The sequence below is a fragment of the Colobus angolensis genome, unplaced genomic scaffold (assembly GCF_000951035.1).
Source record: "Colobus angolensis palliatus isolate OR3802 unplaced genomic scaffold, Cang.pa_1.0 Scaffold273, whole genome shotgun sequence".
In the NCBI taxonomy this organism is placed as follows: Eukaryota; Metazoa; Chordata; class Mammalia; order Primates; family Cercopithecidae; genus Colobus; species Colobus angolensis.
The window spans coordinates 94,353-109,014 of record NW_012115966.1 but is presented as its reverse complement, the minus strand read 5'-3'; the positions used below and the strand labels follow the sequence as shown (position 1 = coordinate 109,014).

At 40.6% G+C, this 14,662-nt stretch overlaps 1 pseudogene across 1 annotated transcript; it reads left to right on the top strand.

The window, feature by feature from the left end:
• Nucleotides 1-1,535: 1,535 nt before the first annotated feature.
• Nucleotides 1,536-7,613, top strand: LOC105516032 (annotated as a pseudogene). The gene is made up of 11 exons (XR_001002428.1): nt 1,536-1,560; nt 2,004-2,033; nt 3,036-3,247; nt 3,922-3,978; nt 4,074-4,239; nt 4,484-4,608; nt 4,799-4,910; nt 5,561-5,746; nt 6,255-6,374; nt 6,490-6,631; nt 7,283-7,613. The product of XR_001002428.1 is annotated as an acidic mammalian chitinase-like (transcript).
• The last annotated feature ends 7,049 nt before the right edge of the window (nt 7,614-14,662 follow it).

Genomic DNA, 14,662 nt, shown 5'->3' with positions numbered 1-14,662 from the left:
ATTAGGAAACTGAGATTAAGGAACTGTCCCAATTTCTCAAACCAAATGAACAATGAAAAGAATTTGAACCTCAAAGGTAGAAAGGATTTGAAGTCCAATATGTGTGGCTTTTCCCACTGGTTCCACATTTCTTCCCTACCAATGGTTCATAAAAAGAAGCAGTGAGTTTTCCGAATGCTACAAACAAAACACCAGAGAAGTAGAGGTGAGGAAGGTGGTCACTTCCAGGTGTGATGATTGGGGAAGGCGTCATGGGGGAAAGCAGTTGAAGTGGGCCTTTAATGGAGTGGGAGGTGGGTACAGGAGGACAATATTCTGTATTCTAGACAGAGGGAATGGCCTCAGCAGGAGGGTTAAGTTGAGACCATTTTTGAATATGGAGAATAGTATAATTTAATATGCAAGATTTAAAGAGAGGCTAGCAGAAGGTAAGGCGGAAAGTTAAATTGAGGCAAGATTGTGGAGTCTTGATGACAGGCGAAGGAGAAATGACTCTATGAGGCAATAAGGAGCTGTTAAACTCTGCCCCCAACTCCAGGGACTTGGAGCCATATACAGAAAAGATCTAGAAGAAAAAGAAGGGAGCTACAGTGCACTGTCACAGTGCTAAGCTCTGAGAGAAGTGGTGGTGGGGAAAGGAATTGAAGATTCCAAGGACAAGGGGAACTCTAAGACCAAATAGAAGAGGACTATAGATTTCAGTGACCAATGGATTTTGGAGAATAGAAGTGTATGAATCACAAAAACTAGAGTGGTGAGAGCCTCGGTGATCAAGAGAACTTTGGAACCACACACAGAAACGTGGGCAACAGGAAGAGGTGCTGGCTTAGGGGAAAGAACCACCTGGAAAGTGTCAGCCATCAGGCTCAGGGTCTGGTGGTCAGGTATGCTACCCTGTCTCAGGCTGAGGCAGGCTGAATCCAAGGAAGTATCACAAAGGAAAGGAGCCTCCTGAGAAGAGAAGAACCAAGTGAAGGCCACTTCAAGGGTAGAGGGCTGGGAAAGGGTAGGAGAAATAGAAGTAGAAGAATCCACAGAAGGAAAAGAGGTAATGATTTGGGGTCAAAAAGACAGAGTAGGTAATGACCCTCTATAGCCTTTGCTTAAGGAGGAAACTTTGTTCTTACAATGAGTGAATGAATGACTGCAAAGAATAAATGAATGTAAAGTCACTCAATGCTTCCGCCTGACAAAGTGCACGTGAAACAGCCAATTAGTTGCTTCACTATCCAAATGGAGAATATAACTCACTATACATAAGCCATTTGAATTACATAAGCTACTCCATAATGGAGCTTATTAGTGTGGTTCCTGGGTTTGAGCCCAATCTTTTCTTCTTGTTAAACGAAATCAAGATATTATTGTTTCCCTGTCAATAATGGATTCTTAAATGGGTTTGAGCTTTGTGAGCACTGCCAATTTCAACAATTACTTTAGAGGCAATCTCGATAAAGGAGAATCTGATAAGGCACAAGGGAGGGCAAAGAGGGTATAAATGGCAGGTTGGATGAGAGAGACACTACCACTGAGGCAACATGGCCAAGCTCACCCTCCTCACTGGTAAGAGATCGTCTCATCTCTGTACCTCTGAAGACTCTCTCCCTCTTGTTTTTCTGCCCCTTTAAAACTCTTTTACCTTCAAATTTAAACCAGATCATCTGAGATTTTTGCTTTTGGCAAAAGTATGGGGATATACTGAAAGGAGGAAAGTCCCAAATTGTCTGGTGATAGGTTTCTCACTGCCCTGCCATCCTCCTCCCTTCACCAAGCCCCAAAGGCTCATGGCACTTTAACACTTTAATGGTCTTTTGAATGGAAATAGAGGGGAGTGGATTTCCAGGGAAAATCCAAGTCTTTGCCAGCCTCAATAGGTTGGTCTTCTACAGAGGATCTTAAAAGAATGAAAAATAGAAAAAGTTTCCTACTGCTAAAGTGAGGTTACTAATGTATAAAGGCTGCTCTACTCACATCCTCCAGTTCATTACTCTCTCTGTTGCATTAAGGTCTGCCCCTTGTGCTGACAGCTGAGATAGGTATGTATATTTTTTGGGATGAACCACTATATTGTTCCTCTTTTTCTTCTTCATAATTTGGAAACTCAGTATGGCCCTGTGTCCTTCCACATCAGACAGAGAATATTAACTACTCTCTAGAGAATTCGAAATTCCCTAACCACGTTTAAAGGATTAATACCATTGGCCAAAAAAATCCCAAAGCAGAAACCAACTAGATAGCCGTCTTAAAGAATATGTGTTAACAATAAAAACTAATACGGTGAGGCAGCTACATGGTGTCTTCTGCTCTTAAAATGTTTTAAAATCTGTCATCTTACTGAGTTTTAAAACAACTCTTCTTTGAGAGGTGTACAGGAAAGGCATTACCGCCCCATCTCACAGACTAGTTAACCAGGGCAGAGATAAGACATATGACCTGACCCAGGTAATATAGAGAGTTCATGGCAGAATCTGAACCAGTAACCAGGGCCCTTGGCTCCTGGTGGATGACTCACTTCCCCCTGGGTAGAATTACTCAGGGAGACATCTAAAAGGGCTAAATAGACTTATACTATCACCCTTTCTGTGTCTCAGTTTCCAAATGGGTAAAATGGGAAAAATAATAGTACCTCTCTCACAGGGTTTTGGTGAGGATTCATGAGTAAATGTAAGTAAATTTCTCAGAGCAATGCTTGGTATGTAAGTGCTAATTCCCACATAAGGGAGCCCAAATACATCTAAATCATAGTTTGCTAGCTTTAAAGTTCTATTTCAGCTAAAGGCACTGGTTTCTAAGGTTATTCAATTCTCTCTTGGAGGAACAGAGCTATCTCTAAGAGATGTCTTCAGCCCTGAATTGCCTGCTCCTTATTGCCTGCAAATTATATAATTATAGGTTTGCTGCAACATGAAGTTCTTACATCGACTTTTCCCCTTTCCTTTGATACTTCAGATAGGGAAATCATTTGGAAATCTGTGGTTTGCAAAGAAATCTGTGACCACTAGGGAGCTTGTCTCTCACCTTCTTCCTCTGGGTAACAGGCTCTGCTCACCAGCTGACATGCTACTTCTCCAACTGGGCCCAGTTGGAGAAGTAGCATGTCAGGCCTGGGGCGCTTCATGCCTGACAACATCGACCCCTGCCTCTGTACCCACCTGATCTGTGCCTTTGCTAGGATGTAGAACAACAAGATCACCACCATTGAATGGAATGACGTGACTCTCTACCAAGAATTCAATGGCCTGAAAAACAAGTAAGTGACAGAAAACCTGAGTTTCAAGTCTTTTAACCTTCAAGGACAGTTTAAGCAAGATCTTCCACAGCAGACTTCAGGCTGAAATTCCAAACAGTCCAACAAGCAGGTAAATTCAGCTTTCTTATTATTTCAAGTGCAAGAATGACTCTAATATTAAGGGGAATGGCTGGCTCACAGAAGCTAGTTGCCAACTAAATCCCACCTCAGTTGCCAAGGGAAGCTTATAAGTCCAACTACTGGTGGACTCAGATGAGAACAATCTTCTACTTAGAAGCAATCCAAAGCTGTCATTGATAAAGCATTCAGTCTCCTTGGTCAGGAGATTCACTCCTAGGGAAATAATTAGAACTGTGGAGACAATGGGGTGCAGCAAACCAACATGGCACATGTATACCTATGTAACAAACCGGCACGTTGTGCACATGTACCCTAGAACTTAAAGTATATTAAAAAAAAAAAAAAAGAACTGTGGAGACATTGAAACTTACCAATCATAGTCACCTACTCCAACATTCATTAAGTAGGAAATAAGGATGAGAACAAAAATAAACCAGGATGAGAGGCTGCATGACACTTTTCTGGCTTCCTCCTCACTATTGCAGCTAAATGTTGAAATGCCTTCCCTTTCTTTTCATTTGTTCTGATAAAACACTTTGTTTCTTTTCCCTCAGAAATAGTCAACTGAAAACTCTCTTGGCTGTTGGTGGCTGGAACTTTGGCATTGCTCCGTAAGTTCTTTTTGGAGATGACTTCCTAGGTTGATTTTACTCCAAGGTGTTGGGACCACCAAGGTCTCACCCTGCCTTCTTTGGGTCTCCCTCAGTTTCACTGACATGGTTTCCATTCGTGCGAACCGCTAGACTTTCATCAACTCAGTCATCGAATTCCTCTGCCAGTATGAGTTTGATGGGCTGGACTTTGACTGGGAGTACCCCGGCTCTCGTGGGAGCCCTTCTCAGGACAAGCATCTCTTCACTGTCCTGGTGCAGGTGAGCCGAGTTCCCGATCATTTTGACTGGAAAGCATACACCCATCTCACATGAAAGATCACTGGGACCTTAAACCTAGTTTCCTACAATTTTAGTTGGGGTGAAGGACCTGAAAATCCTATTCCAGTAAGGATGTTGAGGAATGAATGGAAGGATGGAAGAGGTTAATTTAATTCAGAGTCATGAACCTCATGAAAGTCAACTTAAAGTTACTATTCACAGACTTTCTCCTGCTCCTGTACAGGAAACGCGTGAAGCTTTTGAGCAGGAGGCCAAGCAGAGCAACAAGCCCAGGCTGTTGGTCACTGCTGCAGTAGCTGCTGGCATCTCCACCATCCAGTCTGGCTACGAGATCCCCCAACTGTCACAGTGAGTGATGTGCCTTATCTTCCTTATCTTCAAACCCCTGGAAGTATCACTTGGGCAGACTAGACTTGTCTTTGGTCTGTCTTGCTATTCAGGGACCTTGTTTAGGAGGCTTTGGAAGTGGTGCCTTGTGCCTGCACAGGTATGGGAAATGACCATCAGAAATGATTTTAAATCCTCTACCCCACCTCAGGTACCTGGACTACATCTATGACTTCCATGGCTCCTGGGAGGGCTACACTGGAGAGAACAGCCCCCTGTACAAATACCCGACTGACACTGGCAGCAACGCCTACCTCAATGTGGTGAGTCCTTGTACAGATGCAAGTGCAGACCAGAGATGATGATGAAAATCACACAGAGATGCAGGCACAAAAGACATCATAAGTTTAGCGGTTTTCTCAAATGGGGAATTAGGCTGCCATAATTAATCAACTGTTCTCATTTACTAAAAAACTTCCCTTTTTACTAACACCATGCTGATAATTCTATCTAATATGAAAGAAGATTAATAACAAGTGCACTGTTTTTTAATAAAAGAAAATGATATGCCACTGCTCCTATTTCAATAAATTATAAAAGGCTTTTTCCACCTTTCCCCTTTTGCTGTTTCCCTTTTGCCTTACCCATTTTCTACTGTTCTAATCCCTTGCCCATGTATATCATATAGAATTTCATCCATTAACTAATGAATCATACCAGGAATATCATTTTAAAAGCTCTGCTCTTCCATCATATATATTTTTATATGAAGGGTATATGTAAAGCCTGCACGTTATTAAAAGAATTTAGTTGAGAATGAGTCCTACCACTTTAACATATATACGTCAGTGATGCTCTGAAATGTGTCGCAAGTAGAGTGGGCACAACCAAACCGAAAAAAAGTTTAGCTAATAATTAATCACTAGGCCATCAGCTGTGGGTGAGAACTCGAGCTAACCCACTACCATTGCAGGATTATGCCATCAACTACTGGAAGGACAACGGGGCCCCAGCTGAGAAGCTCATCATTGGATTCCCAGCCTATGGACATACCTTCCTTCTGAGCAATCCCTCCAATCATGGAATTGGTGCCCCTACCACTGGTCCTGGCCCTGCGGGGCCCTATACCAGGGAGTCTGGGTTCTGGGCCTACTATGAGGTATACACTCAGAAATTTTAGAGGAAAGGTGGCTTCCTCTTGGTACATGTAGCTAATAATATGAGCAATATTCAACAGTATTTGAATCATTTTTGGATTGGAGCTGAAAGTGGATGTTTGTGACTCTCTAGAAGTGAGGCAAGATAAGCCCCCCTGTTGTACCACTTTAACTGGCTCTTCACTAGGGTCCTTTAAGGCTACATTCCAAACACAGAGAGTGTAGGAAAGCAGGCTATCATTGCTGAGAGTATATCAATCTGTAGACACTTCTGATTGCCAGGGCATTCCTTGATTTAAGAGTTTCTCCCCACATTGAAAATAAATTACTTGAAAGGGGTAAAGAAACAGAATCCCAAATGAACTAAGAAATTTGCTGATAGAGTCATAGACCTTCGTTTTCAAGTAGTTTTTATGCAACCCTCCTCTACTTCCCCTTCCCCATGTCCTTTTACCTCTGCCACCACAAGGACACTGCCTACCTCTTGACCTGTTCCTTATATTCTGTTAGATCTGTACCTTCCTGAAGAATGGAGCTACTGAAGTATGGGAGGCTCATGAGGATGTTCCCTATGCCTACAAAGGAAATGAGTGGCTTGGATATGATAACACCAAGAGTTTCCAAATCAAGGTAGACTGTGTTTTATGGACTGTTGTTGCCTGTGAGCATGTTCCCATTATAGCCCTGGAGCCACAGCTCAGCCTTGGTGTCTGTACATAACTGACTTCCTTTCTAATTACCACAGGCTGACTGGCTAAAGAAGAACAACTTCGGAGGCGCCATGGTCTGGGCAATTGACTTGGATGATTTCACAGGCACTTTCTGCAACCAAGGAAAATTCCCTCTGATCACCACCCTAAAGGATGCTCTGGGCCTGCAGAGTACAAGTGAGTTAGGGAGTGAGAAGGGACACTAAGCCTCAGACTTGAGAGAAATTCCAAAGGTTCCTTGCAAGTCAGGGAGCCATTGCACAAGTAATTGACTATTGCTCCATTCCTATCTGGTAACAACTGATTAATGGTGGGAAGAACAAACAGGGCTCTTCACCATTTCTTCCTTCCTTCATTAATTCACAAGCAATTGGTTGAACATCTATTACATATACAGTGCTCTGTAGGTACCACAGGCGATCCAAATGCATAAATATCCATATCTACTCTATGGAATTTACAATCTAGTGAGAGAAATTGGATTTACAAAAATTGCAAAGCTAGACAACAATACAGAAGATATTATGTGATAATGTGCCCCTCAAAAGAATAAGTAATCTTCTTGTGAGTTCATGATAATGAAAAATTTCAATCAGTAAGCTGTAAGGAGGAAAAAATGCACTGTGCCTTGAAGGATGAGGAAGGAGTTGGTAAGCAAAAGGGTGAGTAGAGTAGGAAGAATATATCAGATCAGAAGACTGAAATATGCAGAGACATAGAAGGAGGAGCCAAGAACAAAATCCAGGGTATTTGCTCTCACACATCAGGTATCACTGGCTAAAAGCAAGGAGGTTCAGGATTTGGTTTTTGGGTTTTTTTCCATCTCAGGTTGCAAAGCTCCAGCCCAACCCATTGCTCCCATTACTGAGGCACCCATCACAGGCAGTTTCAGCCACAGTGGTAGCTCTGGGGGCAGCTCTGGGGACAGCCCCAGTGATAGTGGATTCTGTGCCAACAAAGCCAGTGGCCTGTACCCTGACCCCACTGACAAGAATGCCTTCTACAATTGTGCAAATGGAAAGACTTTCATTCAGCACTGCCAGGCTGGCCTTGTCTTTGAAGCCTCCTGCTCTTGCTGCAGCTGGTGATAACATGTGTCAGATACCACCTCACCCAGCCGCAGAAGTTGTTGTGCAATAAAAGGTTGAGCATTACTGTACAATGGCTTCTGCTTCTTTACTGTAGGATCTTAGATGTAATTAATCCCTATTTCCCAATGATATACAGTTGCTCCACCAGCCCCCAAGCCTGCAGCATGCACTGCTCTTCCTGGGTGTTGGGTAGCAGAAACAAGGGGATTAAAGGAAAATACATCATCCCTTCATTCTCAAAATGTACTCAGATGAAAGTGGGGAGCCAAAGAATGTAAGACTCAGATAACAATGACCGATGAACAAATGTCATTTTAAAATGATTGATTTGCCCTTTTTGCTGAGAATGCACAATTAGGAGGCTATTGCAGTGATTCACGGGAGAGGTGCAGATTTAGAACAAAGTAACAGCAGTAGAAGTGGTCAGAGGCGATTGCATTTCAGCTGTATTCTTAAGATTTGTTAAGCCAGCAGTTTTCTTTATGGGTTGTATGTAGAGAGTGGGAAACAAAAAGAGGAGCCAAGGATAATTTCAACATTTTGGCTTAAGAAATTACAAATATGAAATTACCATCAACTGAAATGGAGAAAGCTAAAAGTAGACTAGATTATGAAAGAAGAGCAGGAGTTCAACTTTGAACATGTTGAATTTAAGATTGTTGTTGGGTTTCTAAGTGGAGATGTGGAGTAGATAGTTGGACATAACATTTTTAGAGGTAGTTTGTATTTAAAGTAAATAGATTAGATGAGATCATTAAGGGGGACAGAGAAAGGAAAGCATTCAAGCCCTGAGCATTTCAGCATTCAGACGGAGGCTGGAGAGAAGAGTAGGAACAAGTAATGAAGACCAAAAAAGGAGGGCTAAATGAGGTAGAAGGAAAATCAAGGAAAAAAACATATCAAGGAGGAGAAAGTGATCAAGTTCGTCAAATACTACTTAGGTCAGGTCAGATGAAGTCTGAGAATTGACCATTATGTTTAACAACCTGTAGATCATTGATAAACTTGACAGAAGTGGGGTTGGTAAACAATTTAGTGGCAAAAGCCTGAGTGAAGTAGGTTTAAGAGAGAATGGAAAGGTAAGAATTGAAGACAGTAAGAATACAAAAACCCGTCTTATATGTGTTAAAGGGAAGCAAAAAAATGGATTAAGAATAAAAGATTATGGAAAACAGAAGCTGAATTTATGTTTTCAAACCCACATATACTTATTTAGAGGTATGAGAGATAAAAATCTAACATTCTTTCCATATCTCTCACTTTCTTATTTGTATTATTATTTTCACAGAATCAAAAAAGTTTTTTAACTTAAAAAAAATTGTTTTTTGAGACAAGGTCTCATTCTGTTCCCCACGCTGGAGTACAAAAGGCACGAACATGGCTCACTGCACCCTTGACCTCCTGCACTCAAGCAATTCTCCAGTCTCAGCCTCCTAAAGTGCTGGGATTACAGGCGTGAGCCATCACATCCAGCCCCAAATTTTTAATATCACTTTGTTTTATAACAGAACTAAAGTCCTATATTTAAATCAATGCAATATTCATCCCCTATACTTACACTACAGCTTCTCCAATATTCATTTCTTTAATTATCTTGTTTGTTTTGCTTTTGTTTGCCAAGAAGGACTTGCAGTATCTTCCATTTTCTTGCATGTATGAAAATGCCTGACTGTTGTCTTTATATTTGATTGGTAACTTTTGGACACAAAGTTATTGGCTCACTCTTTTACTCAAAATTTTGTAAATATTACTACTTTTTTATTCCGACATTGATTATTGAGCTAGTTCTTTTCCTATGGCTCTTTCATTTACTTTTTCAGGGTTGGCTGTTTTGTAGTTGAATAGCTTTCCAAGTAGTTCTGTGGCTGCCACAGGCCTTAAGTTCTTTTTTATGTGAGAATGTCTTCCTGTCTCCTCTGTTCTTGAAAAGTATACTTCAAGGATATTATACTTGGTAGAGTATAATACATTGGGCTTGTACTTTCTTTTCCTCAGAACTCTTCAGGTGTAGACAAAACTTCTTAACATTATTTCAAATTGTCTCTGCCTTACCTTTTAATTCCAGTTGAAGCTACAGCCACCAGTTCTGCATAGGCCTTAATGGTCTTCGTGGCATTATGGAATCTTACCTCAGATCTGTGTTGTGCACTTCTTGCTACCCTTCCTAGGGCCTCTGAGACACAAGTTTCCACTCAAACAGGTGCAATCTAGACATGCAGAGGGATTACTGTCACTTACGAAGATCAGGGGAACGTAACGTTTCCACCTTTCCTCCCCTGATGTTCTAGAAGCACATTTTGTAAGACTTCTAACACCGTTCCAAAGGGATGGAGCATTTAGTTGTTTCTACCAGTGGCTAATTTGATAAAAGCATGTTTTTATTGGCCCTCCCTTCTTCCCTGTTTCACTCCCCTGTCTCTTACTCTTATTCTTTGCATTCCACTCCCAAATTATTCTCACATGAGCTACTTCCAGGTGAACTTAGCCTTAGATAGTAGGCATTGCTCCATTGTGTCCTGGCACTGAATGTTGTTGTGGGGATGTTTGAAGCCAGTGGATAATCACTACCCTTTCTTTAATCCACACTTACAAAGTTATTTGACTTTTTTCCTGAGTGCCTGAAGAATTCATGATTTATTCTTGAAGTTCAATAACTTAACTAGGTTATGCCTTGTTTATGATGGTTTTTGTCAATTTCTCCTATAAGACAGTTGAGAGGTAAGAATTAACTTGCCTGAGTTAACAGACCTGCAAGCGACCTTCTGGAAAAGAAAGTTGGCCTGTTGCCTCTGGAAACAAGCTATAATCTATAGCCTAGGTCCTAATGCAATCCATCCTGATAGAGAGCTGAATGAGAACTTCAGCCAAGTTTACACCAAGCAGTTGTGTATAATCATGGGGATGGATTACACCAGAAGAAAGCCAAGTGTTCTTCCAATAGATGAATGCTAAGGTAGTAGATAAGACTGAAAGCCAAGGTTCTGCTATATCATACTGCTATTAGATCCCATATCCCAATCTCACTAAAGAATTTTGTTAAGAAGCTTAAAAGTCCCAACATCCAAGGCCCAGAGCCTCTTTCTCGGAGCTAGATATGTGCTATATTAGATTGTTGTGTGCTGCCTGAGAATAAAATAAATACCAGAGGATCACTCATCTGCCATTGCTTCTGTCTCTGATTTTTTACCCAGAAAGTACTATTCCAGAAAGTCCAGTGTGCATGCTGCTTGGCTACTCACCCTGAATCACTTGACAACTGGTGTAGAGAGCTGGATGTCAGACTAGGGGCACCCACCATGGCCTTCTAGAAGTGAACCAAGGGACCTGGGATTTAAAAAGTGTTTCTCAGATGATCCCATCACTTTCAAAGATTGGTATAGTAGTCATGGGGACTAGTCCACTAAATTCCTGAAGATACGGAGCGATAAAAGTACACTGGGTAGTTAAGATCATTGAGGCTAGCATTCCATGATTGTTATTATTGGCCTTGGAAGAATTAGCTCTAAGGAGGCAGACTGAGGGGAGCTTGACTCAGCATCTCGAATGAAATTACAATTTGAAAACTTTGGTGAATGTGAAATGATTTGTATATCGTCTTATCCAAGCAGGAGCAAACAAATTCTGTCCTCTGACTCTCTTCCTATAACTGGTAGGATCAATTCAAGATGGCACAGGTTGTCATGTTGTTAGGGTGTTATGAGCTCCAGTTAAATGGGTGCAAAGGGGAGGAAAGACAAAGTATGTGATGTATGAGGTTAGTTTCCTCATAACAAGTGAACAACATAATCTGAAATAGGTTGATTGAACCAACAGAACTTCTGGGTAGATTCCCACTATAGCTCCACCTTAGAAAGTCTATGTGATTATGGCTTCTATATAGAGGGTTAAACATGATAAAATTGATGATGATCCCTATCTTTGCCTATGGAAAAAAATATCCAGTGAGTTTTGGTGGAACTCATGACCCAAGTCATAATAGGAATTTCAGGCCTCATAAAGACATCATGGTTGAAGCAGATGTGCTCTGTTTCCAGCAAAGCCCAATAAGAAACTAACTTTTGCTCTTTGAAAGGAAGATTCCCCACCAGACTGGGAAGCAACAGCCTGGGCTGCACAGTCGGACACTGGACTTAAATGTTGTTATCAGATGAATTTGCTCAGTTGCGTACTGTTGTGTTGCAAAATCAAATGGCATTAGATATGCTTACCGCAGTCCAAAGAGGAGTTTGCACCTTACTGCATACTGAATGTTGTGTGTATAGCCCTGACAATTCTCACAGTATTGCTCACAAAGCCATGCTGAATGTGATTTTTATTAATTGTGCGTTTAATTCTCCTGTACTTACCCTGTATCTGTAAACTATATCAAATATTCCCTTCCCCATGTATCTGTAAGCGTATTTTCGTACAACTGAGTATTAAACTGAGGCCGAATGTGGAGGAAAAGTTAAATATTAAATTCGAACTCAACCGAACATGGACACAAACAGTGGTCACCAAGTCCCAGAACAGGTTGTATGAGCCCCTTGAGGCGTTCATCCAGCACTGTTTTGGAAAAATCTCTATTTCAATCTATTCCTATATGTTAGTTATTGAAAAACAATAGATAATCACAAAAAACAAGTTGGTCTTTTTGTGTTCCTTGAGCCCAGTCGTGAATGGCCCCTGTTACTGGGCCTCATGCCAAACAACTCATTGGCCTCTGTTACTGGGCCTCAAAAACAACTAGAGGCCCAGACTGTGCCAAAGCTTCATGAAACCTCTCCTCATCTGTGCACGAATAGATGGCTGACTCTGGAGCCCAGGCTGTTGCTTTCCATGAAGAAAAAAAAGATATATATATATATATATCTCAAGATATATATATTTTAAAAAGATACACACACATATATATATATATATACACACACACACACACACACATCTTTTCCCTTCTCCCCTTCCCATTGCGATTTGCTTGTTATGTCAATTTGCTTATTATATCAAGTTGTTTATTGTATCATTTGCTTATTATATCTGCATTGCCATTTATGTGGGATAAAGGTTGTTTACCCTTAAAGGTATTGTGTGTGTGTGTTTTCTTCTCCCCTCACATGTCTCTCACACAGAACATTTTATACCCAAAGGAATATAAATCATTCTACTATAAAGACACATGCACATATATGGTTATTGCAGCACTATTTACAATAGCAAAGACATGGAACCAGCCCAAATGCCCATCATTGACAGACTGGATAAAGAAAATGTGGTACATATACATCACGGAATACTATGCAGCCATAAAAAGGAATGAGATCATGTCCTTTGCAGGGACATGGAAGAAGCTGGAAGTTATCACCCTCAGCAAACTAACACAGAAACAGAAAATTAAACACCGCATGTGTTTAGTTGGACACACTCATAGGCAGGAGTTGGAACAATAAGAACACATGTACACAGGGAGGGGAACAAGAAACACTGGGGCCAGCTGGGGAGTTGGGGGCAAGGGGAGGGAGAGCATTAGGACAAATGCCTAATGCACGTGGGGCTTAAAACCTAGACGATGGGTTGATAGGTACAGCAAGCCATGATGGCACACGTATATCTATGTAACGAACCTACACATTTTTTACTTGTATCCTGGAACTTAAAGTAATTAAAAAAAAAAAGAGTAAAAAAAAGAAAATATATAGCAAAATGCAACTGGAATTTCCAAATGAATTGATATTTTATTTAAACGTCTATATTTTAAAAATAATTGTAATAAAGAGAATACATAGACACAGGGAGGGGAGCAACATACACTGGGGCCTGTCAGGGAGTTGGGGGAAGGGAAAGCAACAGGATAAACAGCTAAAGCATGTGGGGCTTCATACCTAGGTGAGGGGTTGATAGGTGTGGCAAGCCACCATGGCACACGTTTACCTATGTAACAAACTTGCACGTCCTGCACATGTATCATGGAACTTAAAATAAAATAGAATTAAATTAAATCTTAAAAATAACAATAATTATAATAAATTTATATTTGAAACATGTAAGGTATTTAATTCATACACAATGTTTTGTGTGCAAACTCCCCTTTCCCCTACAATTACTCCTCAGCTATCCAAGGACTTGAGGTCCTCAGATTGGGAAAAATAACATTAACTAAAATTTATTAAATAACTAATATGTGCTAGGCCCAGTACTAGGTGTTTTACATAGGTTATCTCATGTAATTCTCACAACAACCCTATAAGACAATAGCTATTATTATCTATATGTAATAAATGAGGTAATTGAGGTTCACAGGTGAAATAACTTGTCCAATGTCACATATCTAGAAAGGAGGAGAACTGTGATTGGAATATAGGTCAGTTATTCTGGAGACTATGCTGATACTCTGTTCTGTCCTATGGTAACCTTTGTGCTGGACAGGTGTGGGAGAATGCTCTCTGCAATTGACCGGCATTGGTTATTCTAACAGTCTTGCCCTCTTCGTATGTGAACAAACCTGCATTCTCACTTATATTGACTGCATGGGTCAGTCTCCATTGGCTTTTTTTCAATGTTTTAAAAATGTTTTTCCTGTGGTAAAATCGGTCAAAACTAATTACCAACTTAAACATTTTAAGTGTACAGTTCGGTGGTAGTAAATACATTCATAATGTTCTTCCGCTATCACCCCTTTCCATCTCCATAATTCTTTCCATCATGTAAAACTCCAACTCTATACTCATTAACCAGTAAGTCCCCATTTCCCCGTCCCCCAGCTCCAGGAAACCACTATTCTACTTTCTGTCTCCATGATTTTGACTATTCTAAGTATCTCACATAAACAGAAAAATCATATAGTATCTGTCTTTTCAGACTGGCTTTTTTTCATTTGGCATAATGTCTCAGGGTTCATCCATGCTGTAGCAAGTCAGAATTTCCTTTTAAAGGCCAAATAATACTTTATTGTATGTATAAATAACAGTTTTGTTATCCATTCATTCATTGATGGACACTTGAGTTGTTTGCGTGTTTTAGCTATGGTGAGTAATGTTACTGTGAACATGGGTGTACAAATATTTCTTTGACACCAAGATTTCAATTCTTTTGGGTATATCTAGAAGTGGAATTGCTGAATCATGTGGTAATTCCATGTATG